Here is a 12381-nt window from a genome sequence, read left to right as displayed (position 1 = left end):
TAAGTGGTAAAGCTTAGACTCAAATATGACTTTAGAACCTATGTTTTATCCACTGATTATTTAAAGGCATAATGTACAAGTGACTAAGTGCAATTATAGGAGACTTGTAATCAATGGTGATCACATACACATTTATTGTTAGGCAAATCCAGGTCTGACTCTAATGGGCAAAGAGACCACTCTTTCATCCCTCCTAATCTTACATGCTAGGTCTGTGAGAACTGAAAGCTTTAGAGATGCCACATCTGGGTTTTGAACATGTTCATTAGAATTATTTTCATGCTCTTACCTGTCGCTTGGGAAGGGTTGTTTTTGTTCTTAATAAATAACCGACACACCTTTTGGTTTTGAGGTATTTGGAAAGGGTCTAGATCAGGACTGTTTGTTCCCTAGGATAAAATCATCCTTTTTGACCTAGGCCTCGCCAGCTGCTGCATCTAACTGTTTGCTAATTAGCTGAGAATCTCTGCAGTCATTCATGGATTTCTGGTTCCTTTGTTGTAAAATTGTGAGTACATTTATGTTGACGACAGCTGATTTGTTCAAAGATTGGACCCAATCTTTCTGGGCAGAGGGAGATTCGTCTGTTTATTCACCTGGTTGTGTATTAATTTCCTGCCTATTTTCACATGTGATTTTATTTAGTTTATAATAAAAACTTTAACTTAGGATAGTGGGTACAAGTTATGGATTGAACATGGAAAGTTTAGTGAATTTTTCATTATTTAAAAAAATGATTATAATGATAGCTAGCATTTATTTTCTGCATAGTATGAACTGGGCAGTGTTCTCATGGATTACCTCAGTCTTGCCTCAAAACAACAGCTAAAGGTAGGAACACAATTATTAGGCTCATTTTATTCAAAAGGAAGCTGAGCTTAAAGAAGGTGGGTAAAATGAAAGGTCTTGCATTTGCCTCTAGGGAGAGACTATTAGCCAATCAAGTGCAATAGATTCAGTTTCTTTCCCCCTGTAAAGCAGCACAAAAGTGGCCAAGAAAAAAATCCTGTGGGTTTTTTTTTTTAACCTTCTTTCAAGGTATGAAATTGGATATCTACCTACTTGAATCATCTCTGTTCATGCTGGCTAATCTAAGATGGGAAGTTTTGACTATGTCTACTTTTTCCCCTAACAAGAATACAGCAACTCAACATTTTCCCAGTGAGGTGTGAATAAATAATTCCTGCTTATATAATCAGCAACTTCTCAACATCAACTGAGGCATCATTAGATATTTTCTTTTAAGATCAGTCATGAAAATCCACTGTGGAAGTGGAACTTATTTTGGCGTAACCCTTAGTTTATAATAACTAAGACTATAAGTTGGATCCATTCACTCACTGAGCATACATTTAAGGAGCACCTGTTTTAGACCAGGTTGTACTAGCCTGTACACCTTCAAACTGAAGAATAAGACAACACAGGTACATAGTTTCCTACAGTAAAAGGTATGTGTGTTTTGGGGTAAGCAGAACAGTGATAAACATTTTGTGATGAGTGTTATGCTAAAAACGTGCTGAATGTAACTGGAGCACAAGATCCACTATGGCCCTGAAAGGTTATGGTTTTGTTAAAAGGATTATTTCAAAGTAATATTCTCTTACTGTTTTAGATACATTTTGATGATGTTTGTTGTTTATTTGGGTGGGGGAGGTGGCAGAGTAGAGTAGTAATTTTATTTTGACAGCAAATCCCAGGAGGTCAGGAACCTTGGTGTGTTTCTTTTCTCCTAGTAAATATTTTTTGAATAAAAAAATTAATGTCAATGTAAAAGCTATTGGTCTATGATAGTAAAGGAATAGTTGATTGTGATTCATATTCATGAGCCAGGAATTTTTATATATGGAATTTCCTTACAAATTTGTAGGTTGTTAGCATTGTGACTTATTTCTATTAATTGCTCACTTATTTGTCTCCCTCATTTCTACCGGCACGAAGCCAGGACTTTGTATTACTCACAGAAAACTTAGCTTCAGTGGGCTTATGATTTCTTAACTAGTAACCATTTAGTTGTAATATACAGAAACTTAAACTAGCTCATATAATAAGGGTTGTTGAAACCATATGCCAGGCAAAATGATAGCCATCTGAGCGTAAAAAAATTACAGGTAAAACCTAACCTCATGGGGACTTGACTTAGGAAGTCAGGAAATGTGGCTGCCCCTCACCTTTTACCCTATTTTCAATTCTTCATTTCTCATGTGGATCAGGAGTAAGGATGTATGTAATCCTAACTCTGGTTTTGTCTAAAGTCTTATTTTTCTGGTTCTCTCAAGACTGGCTTCTTTAACAATAATTCCAACTTTACATGCCTCGAACTCTCAAGTGTTGCAATTCAAAATCTCAGAGAGAATCTTGTTGACTTAATGTGGGTCAAGTGTTAATTGATGGTTCAATAGCTGTAGGCTATTAGGTTGAATCACGTAGAACATAGGGCTGGGCTTTTCAGGAGCAACAGGTGGGATGCGTTCTTTACAAAGGAGATATTGTTTCAGAGGCCTTCTTGGGGTCAGTCCCATATATTCCCCTTCACTCTTCTTACCTTTCCATCCTGCTTTCTATTCTCTTTGGCATTGCTCTTTGCTCCGTGGTAGCTAACTGACCTGATAAATGCGTTCATGATATGTTAGCTCACCCAACAGATAAGTTCTTTTGGCCAGGATTCCCTCTGGACGCAATTACAAAAATCAAAGGAGTGAATTTAATAATGTTTTCTATAATGGGCAAGTATTTGGGAGCGTATGTTTTCTTCTGGTGCTGATACTGCTTTTTGTGTGTACAGTCACCATGCATGAGACTATCCATAATGTATGAGAATCTCTTGCCAATGTTACTACTACTAGTGGATACTATATCTAGTGGCTAAACTGAATAGCTAGTCTGCATTATGTAATTTAATTATTAATTTGAGGATTGAAATAATTCTTTGAGGAAGAATACTGCTATTGTCCCCACTTTAAAAATAGAATTGAGGATTATATCATTAAAGAATTATTCAAGATCACATGATTAGTAATAAATTGAACCAATATCCCATCCCAAGAAATTTATCCCAAAGCTTATGCTCTCAAACAAGAACAACATAATTATTTTAATGAATAAAATTAAGTTTTCATTTCAAGTATTATTCCACTGGATAGGGTAAATGTAATCTCCACCTTCTTTCTGTGAAGAAGAAAAAATATATATGACAAATTTTTAGTAATATTTGAAAAAACAAAAAACTTTGACCAATGTCTGTAGGATTATTATAATTTTAATCGTTATTGATAGGTAGGCTGGAGTTGCAAATCGTGCCAATAGCTGTAAAATAGAGCTTTAGTTTTACATCAGTTGCTGTCCTTAATGTAAGAAAGATAGGTGTTTAGATACATACTAAATTTTTGTAGCTGGCTAATGTATATACAGCTGGTAACTGACCATATTAAAACCAAACAGATGGTGATGTATTTGTGATTCAGAATTGATGTGAATATATAATTTTTCATAATCCATAGGAAACATTTTCTTACATATGTCATCATTTATGAAATTTTATTTGTTTTGGGGATATATGAGAAAGATCAGGGATTATTTTATATTTCTGAATATATTAGCCATATGAAAAATACCTGTTTAGTCTCTACCTTCTGGTTGTTATTGATATTATCCTGAGAGTAAAGGTAGTTAGGTATTTAATATAGAGGTGAATTATTTTGCAATTCAGCCAGAGAAGGCATATACTTAAGAAAAGATCATGTATTTGTGGCTAATCAAGAAACTATAACATTTTTATTCCAATCAATTATGTTATATTTAAGAATAAGCCAGAGTAGAATTGTATGATTAAAGATATTTCTGATTAGCTAATCTATATTATATATATCTATATAAAATTGTATTTTCAGTTATTAAAACTATAAGACAGTTATTTTACAAAGAAGTGATCTATAGCAGAAACTTGGTTAGAGGATACACATATGAATAAACATGAAAACATAAATATATACCTTTATTCTATGTAAAATTAAGTATGTGTGTATTTATATATTTACAGGGAAAATAAATTTAGTTCTTCAGGGAAAAATATTCTGAGGCAAAAATTATTTCACAATAAAGTTTAAGTCAGTAGCTTTAAGAGAGTGTACAATTTATGTGAAGAGTGTTTCTGTTAGGTACCCTCATTTTATGTATTCATATACCTAACAAAAACGAAAAGACGTCTCCATTTATTGCTCAATTTTTATTATTTTAAAATCCTTTTCATGTACCCTCTTAAGAAATTATCTCTTTTATTGAATCTGAATGCCATAAAATATTGCAGGCTCCTAGAGCCATCATACTAACAAGGGAAAGATAGAGTGGTGATGGCCTTCTCAAAAGTCACTCAGCTCATGGGAGGCAAGGCAGAGAATGGATCCTGGATCCTAATCTACACAATTCTATGAAGCTGGAAATCTATACCAAATGTATTTAATTTTTACTTCATCCTAATCCAATCTAATTTAATTTTAGATGGGGAAGATTACAGGTAAGCATCACCTACACATAAGCCTATCTATACTTGAAAAAAATGTATTTATTTGTGTATTTTTTTCTTTTTATTCTAGGAATCATTGACATAGAGTAACTCCACAGCATGTGTCTTCAAGAGCTTCCCTGAAAGGTAAGCTTCCCACAAGGGAAGATTTTCCTTATGTGTAGTTCACCTTGATTAGCATCCTTAGTTTCTATGGAAACATTAAAAACCTTCCCTTACAGAGTGATAACATGAGATTGTTTTTGATGTTTTTATGAATATTGAAATTAATGAAAGTAGTGAAGTTACATAAATTAAAGTCTGAAACTAAGAAATAGAGACTATTTCCATTTCTCTCTGGAGAAGATACTTAAGGTAGGTTTTCTGTAGTTTAGATTAATTAGATAATTCAAAAATTTTAGAATTTGTAATCATAGAAAGTGTATATTGGGAATAAAGTTGTTGTACTTTTGCCAAATGGTTTTATAGAAGAGGATGTTTTAGCAGTCAAACCAACACAAATATTAAGTTAACGCAGTCCTATAAATACTCAGGTCTTAAAAGTCGAAGCTTTTGAAGGGATAAAACATGAGAAATGTAACTCACTGTCTAGAATGTATGCAAATTTTTTCCTTAATAAAATATATAGATCTAAAACAGTAAAATGGTTATGTTTTACTTTCCTGATGCTGATCTAATAAAGTAACTGGTGGCTTAAAACAATGGAAATTTACTCTCACAGTTGTGGAATCTACAAGTTTGAAATGAAACTCTCGGCAGGAACATGCTTCCTCTTTGAAAGCTCTTAAGGAGGAATCTTTCTTTGCTTCCTCTAGCTTCTGGTGGTTGCTAGCAATTTTTGGTGTTGCTTGGCTTTAGATGCATCACTCAAATCTCTGCCTCTATCTTCAATTCACGTGGCTGTCTCCTCTATGTGTGTCCAGATATTCTTCTTCTTAGGAAGATACCAGTCGTTGAATTAGGGCCCATGCTAATCCAATATGATCACATCTTAACTTGATTTTTATCTGTAAAGACCCTTTTTAAAAAGTCACATTCACAGATTTTGGAGATTAGGATTTCAACAGATCTTTTAGGGACATCTAATTCACTCATAACAGTATGCCTAAAAAGAGAGTCTAGTGAAATTAAAGTTAATTATTGTTAACAAGGTATTTATGGGAAAATAATCATAACATGGGGTAGAGGAAGGTCTCATTCCATTGGTATACATAAAATGCTGTTTATTTTAATGATATAATAATTATCTCTTGATGGACAGCTTTTCTCCCAAGCAAGATAAAAATTAAATATTCAGTACAGGGTTTGATAACATTGGATAAAATATTAGTGTATAATTCAGATTCTCAGATTTTTAACACCCTCAATTAAAAAAAATAGTAAGCCTGGACAACAGTGAGACCCTGTCTCTATGAAAAATAGGAAAATTTAGCCGGATATGGTGGTGCATGCCTGTGCTCCCACTACTGGGAAGGCTGAAGCGAAAGGATCACTTGGGCCTGGGAGGTCAAGGCTGCAACGAGTTGTTATTGCACCACTGCACTGTAGCCTGGGTGACAGAGCAAGACCTTGTCATAAATTTTATATGAGATATATATATGAGATATATATATGAGATATATATGAGATAGATATATATGAGATATATATATGAGAGAGAGAGAGAATCAGAAATTTATTTCACTTGATTCTTCAGATCTTTTTCATAAGCTAAGGTTGAGTAAGGTGTTTTTTTAACCAATTAGCTATTGTGCTGTAACAAAACACCCCAAAACTCAGTAGCTAAAAACAATAACTGTTTATTATTTCCTATGAGTCTATGGGATCAGCTGCTTGGGTCGTCTGATCTGGAACAGACTCTGCAGTATTGACTGGGTATGTTCCTGGGTCTGAGCGCAGCTCACAGTTCAGTGCAAGCTGCTCCACGAGGTCCCTCTCCTCCAGCAAGAACCATCTTTCTTAAGGCAGCAACAGTATTCCAAGATATTCTGAGTGTCCTCAAGCTTGTTTAGATGTGCTGTATTTTCCCTTGCTTTTACTTATTGTGTTCCTTCTCCTTGGAATATTCTATTCTTTCTTTCCATCTTTGATCAACTCTTTTTATTCCACTTGAAAATTTATTTCCTTTATGAATACTTCTCTGGTTTCTTTGATCCTATTCATTCACATATCTTTGTGTAGCTGAAGATATTGAACTCAAATGCCTGTTAGAGTGAGGCTTCCCTCTTGTGCCAACATCAGTGTAAACGATATGATAATCACATTGTCCTGTAATTGCTAGCTTCATTATCTTACCCTCCCACTGTAAACTTCTGAAGCCAGGGATTGCATCTTCTTGTTCTTCATGGTATTCCAAGAACCTAGCAGTGCATGCACAGATGATGTCTTGCATAACTATCCATGGAAAGAATGAAAGATTTAATGACATCTTCCCTATTCTAATTCCTCTCTTAAAATTTAAGTTGTTGAAATTTTCCAGAATTTGGACTGAAAGGCAGGAGGTCGGTTCCCTCTCATTTTGATGATGCCCCTTGGACTCTACTCAAAGAAGGCCCAGGTACCCTCTGGTGCTGCCCTGGCCTTTCTTCCTCTACCACAGATTGTAAAGTTGTAGTCTGTGGGACAGAATGTCCCCAAAACAGTTAATTTGATTTACATAATAGCTGTTTTTAACATAGTAATTTCAAAAATAAAAATAAAGTTTAACTTGTTGCCAGCACTTAAAAATTCAGAGATTTTACATAAAATGATTTTTTAAATTCTCTTAAAAGAAATCATAATAACTTTCTATCCTGGACAATGCATTTCCAGATGACAAAGAGGGCTTAGCTGAACAATAGCAGCCTTCCAATGCCCTCTCCAGTTTGTCACACCATGCCATTTGCTATCTATCTAGCCCCAGTAGGCACTTGAGTTTAATATCCTTAGCTACCCAAAGATACATGGATTGATATAATGTGGAGGCTTAGCTTTGCTTCTAAATGTTTGAACAAAGAAGTGTCAGTGGTTGAATGGGCCATTTAGGTGTTCTTATTATATATCCATCAACAAAGTAAAAATAATTCTGGCTTTGTTTTCGAAGCTCTGTACTTGAATTCCTGCATCTAATATTTGAACAGATAACCTCTCTGACCTCTTTTTTTTACCCATCTGTAAAATGGAGACTGTGATATTCTTCATAGGCTTGGGTCATGTTAGGTTACTTTATTAATGCTAGAAAATTTAGTCTAAACTGCACTCATAGGGAAAATAGAAGACAGTTACATTCTTCTTTTTCTGGATTGGTACAAAAATTTTCATCTTTTGTTAGGGTACATTAGCAATTAAAATACACTAGGAAAATGAAGTACTGATACATGCAACAACTGGGATAAACCTTGAAAATATTATAATTAAAAGAAGCCTGACACCAAAGGTCATATATTATATGATTCTATGTTGATATGGTTTGGCTGTGTCCTCACCCAAATCTCATCTTGTAGTTTCCATAATCCCCACCTGTCGTGGGAGGGACCCGGTGGGAGGTAAATGAATCAAGGGGGCAGTGACCCTCATGCTGTTCTTGTAATAGTGAGTGAGTTCTCATGAGATCTGATAGTTTTAGAAGGGTGTTTCCCCTCACTTCACTCTCACTATTCTTCCTGCTGCCATGTGAGCAAGGATTTTGTTGGCTTCCCCTTCCACTATGATTTTAAGTTTCCTGAGGCCTCCCTAGTCATGCTGAAGTGTGAGTCAATTAAACCTCTTTCCTTTATAAATTACTCAGTCTCAGGTATGTCTATTTTAGCAGCATGAGAATGGACTAATATACATGTATAAGAAATACTTAGAATAGGCAAAACTATAGAGACAGAAAGTAGATTAATAGTTTCCAGAAACTAAGGAGAGATGCAAGCAGGGAGTGACTGACTACTAGGATTTCTTTTTGGAGGTGATGAAAATGTTTTGGAATTAGAGAGTAGTGATGGCTGTAAAACCTTGTGAATACACTAAAAACCACTAAATTGTGCAGTGAATGGTGAATTTTGTGGTATGTGAATTACATCTCAATAAAGTAATAGATAAGGAAATATGTGTTTTAGGAACACAAAATTTCATCTTCAGCTGAGGCAGGAGAATAGGGTCTGGAGGCAGGGTAAACCTAAGGGCAATTTGCACTGACTTCCTACAACTGAATCAAAAGGAAAACCCCACCTCCCCAGAACCAATTAACAAAAGGATTAGAGGCTACTCCCTTTGTACTGCATTGCCGATGAAAAATGGAAAGTACCTCTGATTAGTCCTCTCCTGCAACCAGTCACGCTGGTCACGGGCAAAGTCTTCATGTGTAACTTTGTAACTTCACTTCAGCCTCTTATTGGTGACTCTCTGCAACCAACCAGACTGGTCGTGGGTCACTCCTTCATTTACATAGTGTAACCAAGTAACCAATGGGAAACCTCTAGAGGGTAAACCCCAGAAAATTCTGTAACCAGTGCTCTTGAGCCACTTGCTCAAGATTGCTCCCACTATGTGGAGTACACTTTCATTTCAATAAACCTGTGCTTTCATTACTTCATTCTTTTGTTGCTTTGTGTGTTTTGTCCGATTCTTTGTTCAAAATGCCAAGAACCTGGACAATTAATAGTCAAGACCCTCCATTGGTAACATAGCTATGGTGACATTCTGAGTCTTTTTTGCATTGCTGAAAAGGAATACTTGAGGCTGGGTTATTTACAAGGAAAGAGGTTTATTTGGCTCATGGTTCTTCTAGCTGTACAAGAAGCATGGCAGCAGCATCTGTTTGTGGTGACAGCCTCAGGAAACTTACAATTATGACAGAGGGCAAAGGGGCAGCAGGCATGCCACAAGGTCAGAGAGGGAGCAAGAGAGAAGAGAGAGGACAATCTCTTTTAAAAACAAACAGCTCTTGCATGAACTAATACAGCAGGAATTTACTATTACCCAAGGAATGGCACCAAGTCATTCATGAACAGTCTACCTCCCATGGCCCAAACACCTCGCACTAAGCCCCACCTCCAATTTAGGGGTCAGATTTCAACATGACATTTGGAGTGGACAAACATCCAAACTATATCAGTGATATAACAAAATAAGCAGATCGTCATTCAAATCCACACATACTGCCCTCCTGAGAGTCCTGTCTGACCTGACTGCCAAGGCCAAAGGCCAGGTCAAATTTTTTTTTTTTTTTTTTTTTTTTAGATGGCGTCTAGCTCTGTTGCCCAGGCTGGAGTGCAGTGGTGTGATCTCGGCTCACTGCAACCTCTACCTCCAGGGTTCAAGCAGTTCTCCTGCCCCAGCATTATGAATAGCTGGGATTACAGGCATCTGCCACCACACCCAGCTAATTTTTGTATTTTTAGTAGAGATGGGGTTTCACTATATTGGCCAGGCTGCTGTCAAACTCCTGACCTCATGATTCACCCGCTTCAGACTCCCAGAGTGCTGGGGTTACAAGCATGAGCCACGGTGCCTGGCCCAGGAAAAATTTTTAAACATCAGGATTCACAGTTTCATACTGAGATTCTGAATGATGGGGTCAGACAGGAATGAGTTTGTATTCTAAATATTTCACTGACTACCTCTCTCATATTTCTCAAAATGTAAAATAAGGGTACTGATTAGCTCTTTTGTTAGCTTAGGAAAAATAAATGTCATGAACCTACTGTGGTTCCAGTTAGGAAATAGACCCTCCATAATTGATACTTTTATAATTAGTATTATTTGGTTGTAAATATTAAGCTATCACATTAGATTTTTGGCAGTTCAACTGTTCCAGGGTTGGCTTTTCTCTTCCTGGCATCTTAGCCAGAAAGAAAAGAATGGCTAGAATTTCTGTTAGGACTTAATGAATTTAATCAGCCCCCGAGGGACTTTTGATGTAACAGGGAAATAGTTGACAGAGAAACATGATTTTTATTCTTTCTGTGTTTCTCTTGGTAGTTGACAGAGCTTTTCCTAGCAGAGGTAACATTACCTGTGCTGAGAGAAGAGTATTAACATGCTGTAAGTGAGATGTTAGAACTAAGAGAACACATCCCTGTGGCCTTATATTAAAATGTTCCATGCATATGCTTCTGAATACAATTTAAGCTGCTGCCAATAAGAAAATAAGCCACTGCCTGAAAATGTGTGATTCAATTGTCTATCATTTTTATGATTTTTTTAAATCCTTTCAGATACATTTTAGAGATTCTTTTTAAAAAACCTTTGTTTTTGGAAATTGAAATGAAAATTATAATCTGGAAATCTAAGGGATAATTGTGTTATTCTGTGAAGTATTTTATAAGCTATAATGTTAAGCAGAAATTTTTAATCTTAAGTATGAAAAAATATGTATATGAATTGCTCCATTTGATCCAAGTGATGTTTTATGCTTTTCCTTATGGTCAATGGAAAGGATTATACTATGTTGAATGGCCAGAATATCAGGAGCATGGGTGTCATTTGTTCTCCCAACAACTATTTTTGGGAAGCTAAGTACATGCCAGAACATGTATTAGGACCAGGTGATATGGTGCCAAATAATATATGTATATCCTCTGGAATTTTGAGTTTGCTGTCTAATAGGGGGACCAATAACATACAAGTAGAAAAAATACATATTATGCTAAGTACTGTAAAGGAAAGGAAGAGAATATTATGATCGATAAGCAGAGGTTATAGTTCTGCACCACAACTAATTTATTGTGTGACCCTCTGATAGGCTACTTATGAATGGGCACCGAGTTTCTATAAATTTGATGAATTAATCCTCTGACAATTATGGCATGATCCTCTTTTTATTCCTGATAATGCTTGTTGACAAAATATTACTTCATTTAAATTAAATTTGCCTGAGATTTCCTAATTTGTTTTCAACTTTTATGTTTAATTTATGTGTATCTCCTTTCAGTAGCGTGTAGTTGGATTTTTTCAGTGTGAATTTTTCCCCCTTCTTTTTTACTAAGGGAATTGAATTTTTTTGCACTTATTTTGATTCCTGAAATATTTTTAACATTCTTTCCATCACCTTACTTTATGTCAGGTTTTTTGTTTCTAAGTGTTTCTCCACCTTCTACTAAATTAACTGCTTTTCTAAATTCCATTAATTTCTTATTATTTCGGACGTTTCACTGTTTTCATTTTTAGTGTGCTCTGCCAAATTTTAACCTTAGCAAAGTCAAATTTAATGTTCGCAAATAAAACCTAAAATTCTTTAACTCAGATTGTATCACTCAAAGTTCCAAGTTATTTTTCTATGCATATTATTTTAGTTCAACTTTTTCTTCCTGTTAGTAATTATTATTATATTTAATACAGTCAAGGCTTAACTTACATAGATTTTCTCATATACTGAACAGTTTATTTCTTATCATTGCTTCCAGCATCCCACTTCCTTTGAGTGTAAGTTCTTTTGCTCAAAGTACCTATTAAATTTTTAGTAGCTTCTTTTAATGGTAAACTCTCTATTTTTTTTGTATCACTAAATATTTTTCTTTTGCTGTTATTCTTGAAAAATGTTAAGCTAGGATTGGAATTCTTAGTTAATGGTATTTTCCCCTCAATACCATAAAGATATTGTTGTATTGTTTTCTATCCTTTATTACTACAGATAATGAAATCTGCTGTTAGTCAAATTGATATTCTTATGTATGTGATCTGTCTTTTTTTTTCCTGCTCACTTTTAAGATATTTCTTACATTTGGAGTTCTGCAGTTTCACAGTGATATGTCCAAGTATGCATTTATGTTTAGTTTTTCTCTTATGCTGTTCTGTTTTTCAACCTCAGGACACACTTTTTTCCAGTTGTAGAAAATTCTCATTTATTATTTATGTGAATATTGGTATTTCTAAAATTATTTTGTTGTTTCTTTTCT

General features: G+C 35.1%; 1 protein-coding gene across 3 annotated transcripts in view; it reads left to right on the top strand.

The window, feature by feature from the left end:
* Positions 1-12381, top strand: part of CNTN4 (contactin 4) — a 992918-nt gene that overhangs the window by 237281 nt on the left and 743256 nt on the right. For all 3 annotated transcript variants that reach the window (XM_054551881.2, XM_054551876.2, XM_054551877.2), the window contains exon 2: positions 4590-4645. The gene's annotated coding sequence lies outside the window, so the exon portion shown is untranslated. The remainder of the gene's footprint in view (positions 1-4589; positions 4646-12381) is intronic.

This window comes from Pongo abelii, chromosome 2 (assembly GCF_028885655.2).
Source record: "Pongo abelii isolate AG06213 chromosome 2, NHGRI_mPonAbe1-v2.0_pri, whole genome shotgun sequence".
Classification (NCBI taxonomy): Eukaryota; Metazoa; Chordata; class Mammalia; order Primates; family Hominidae; genus Pongo; species Pongo abelii.
Note: the sequence above shows the minus strand (reverse complement) of the source record. Positions and strands in the feature narration are given on the sequence as shown.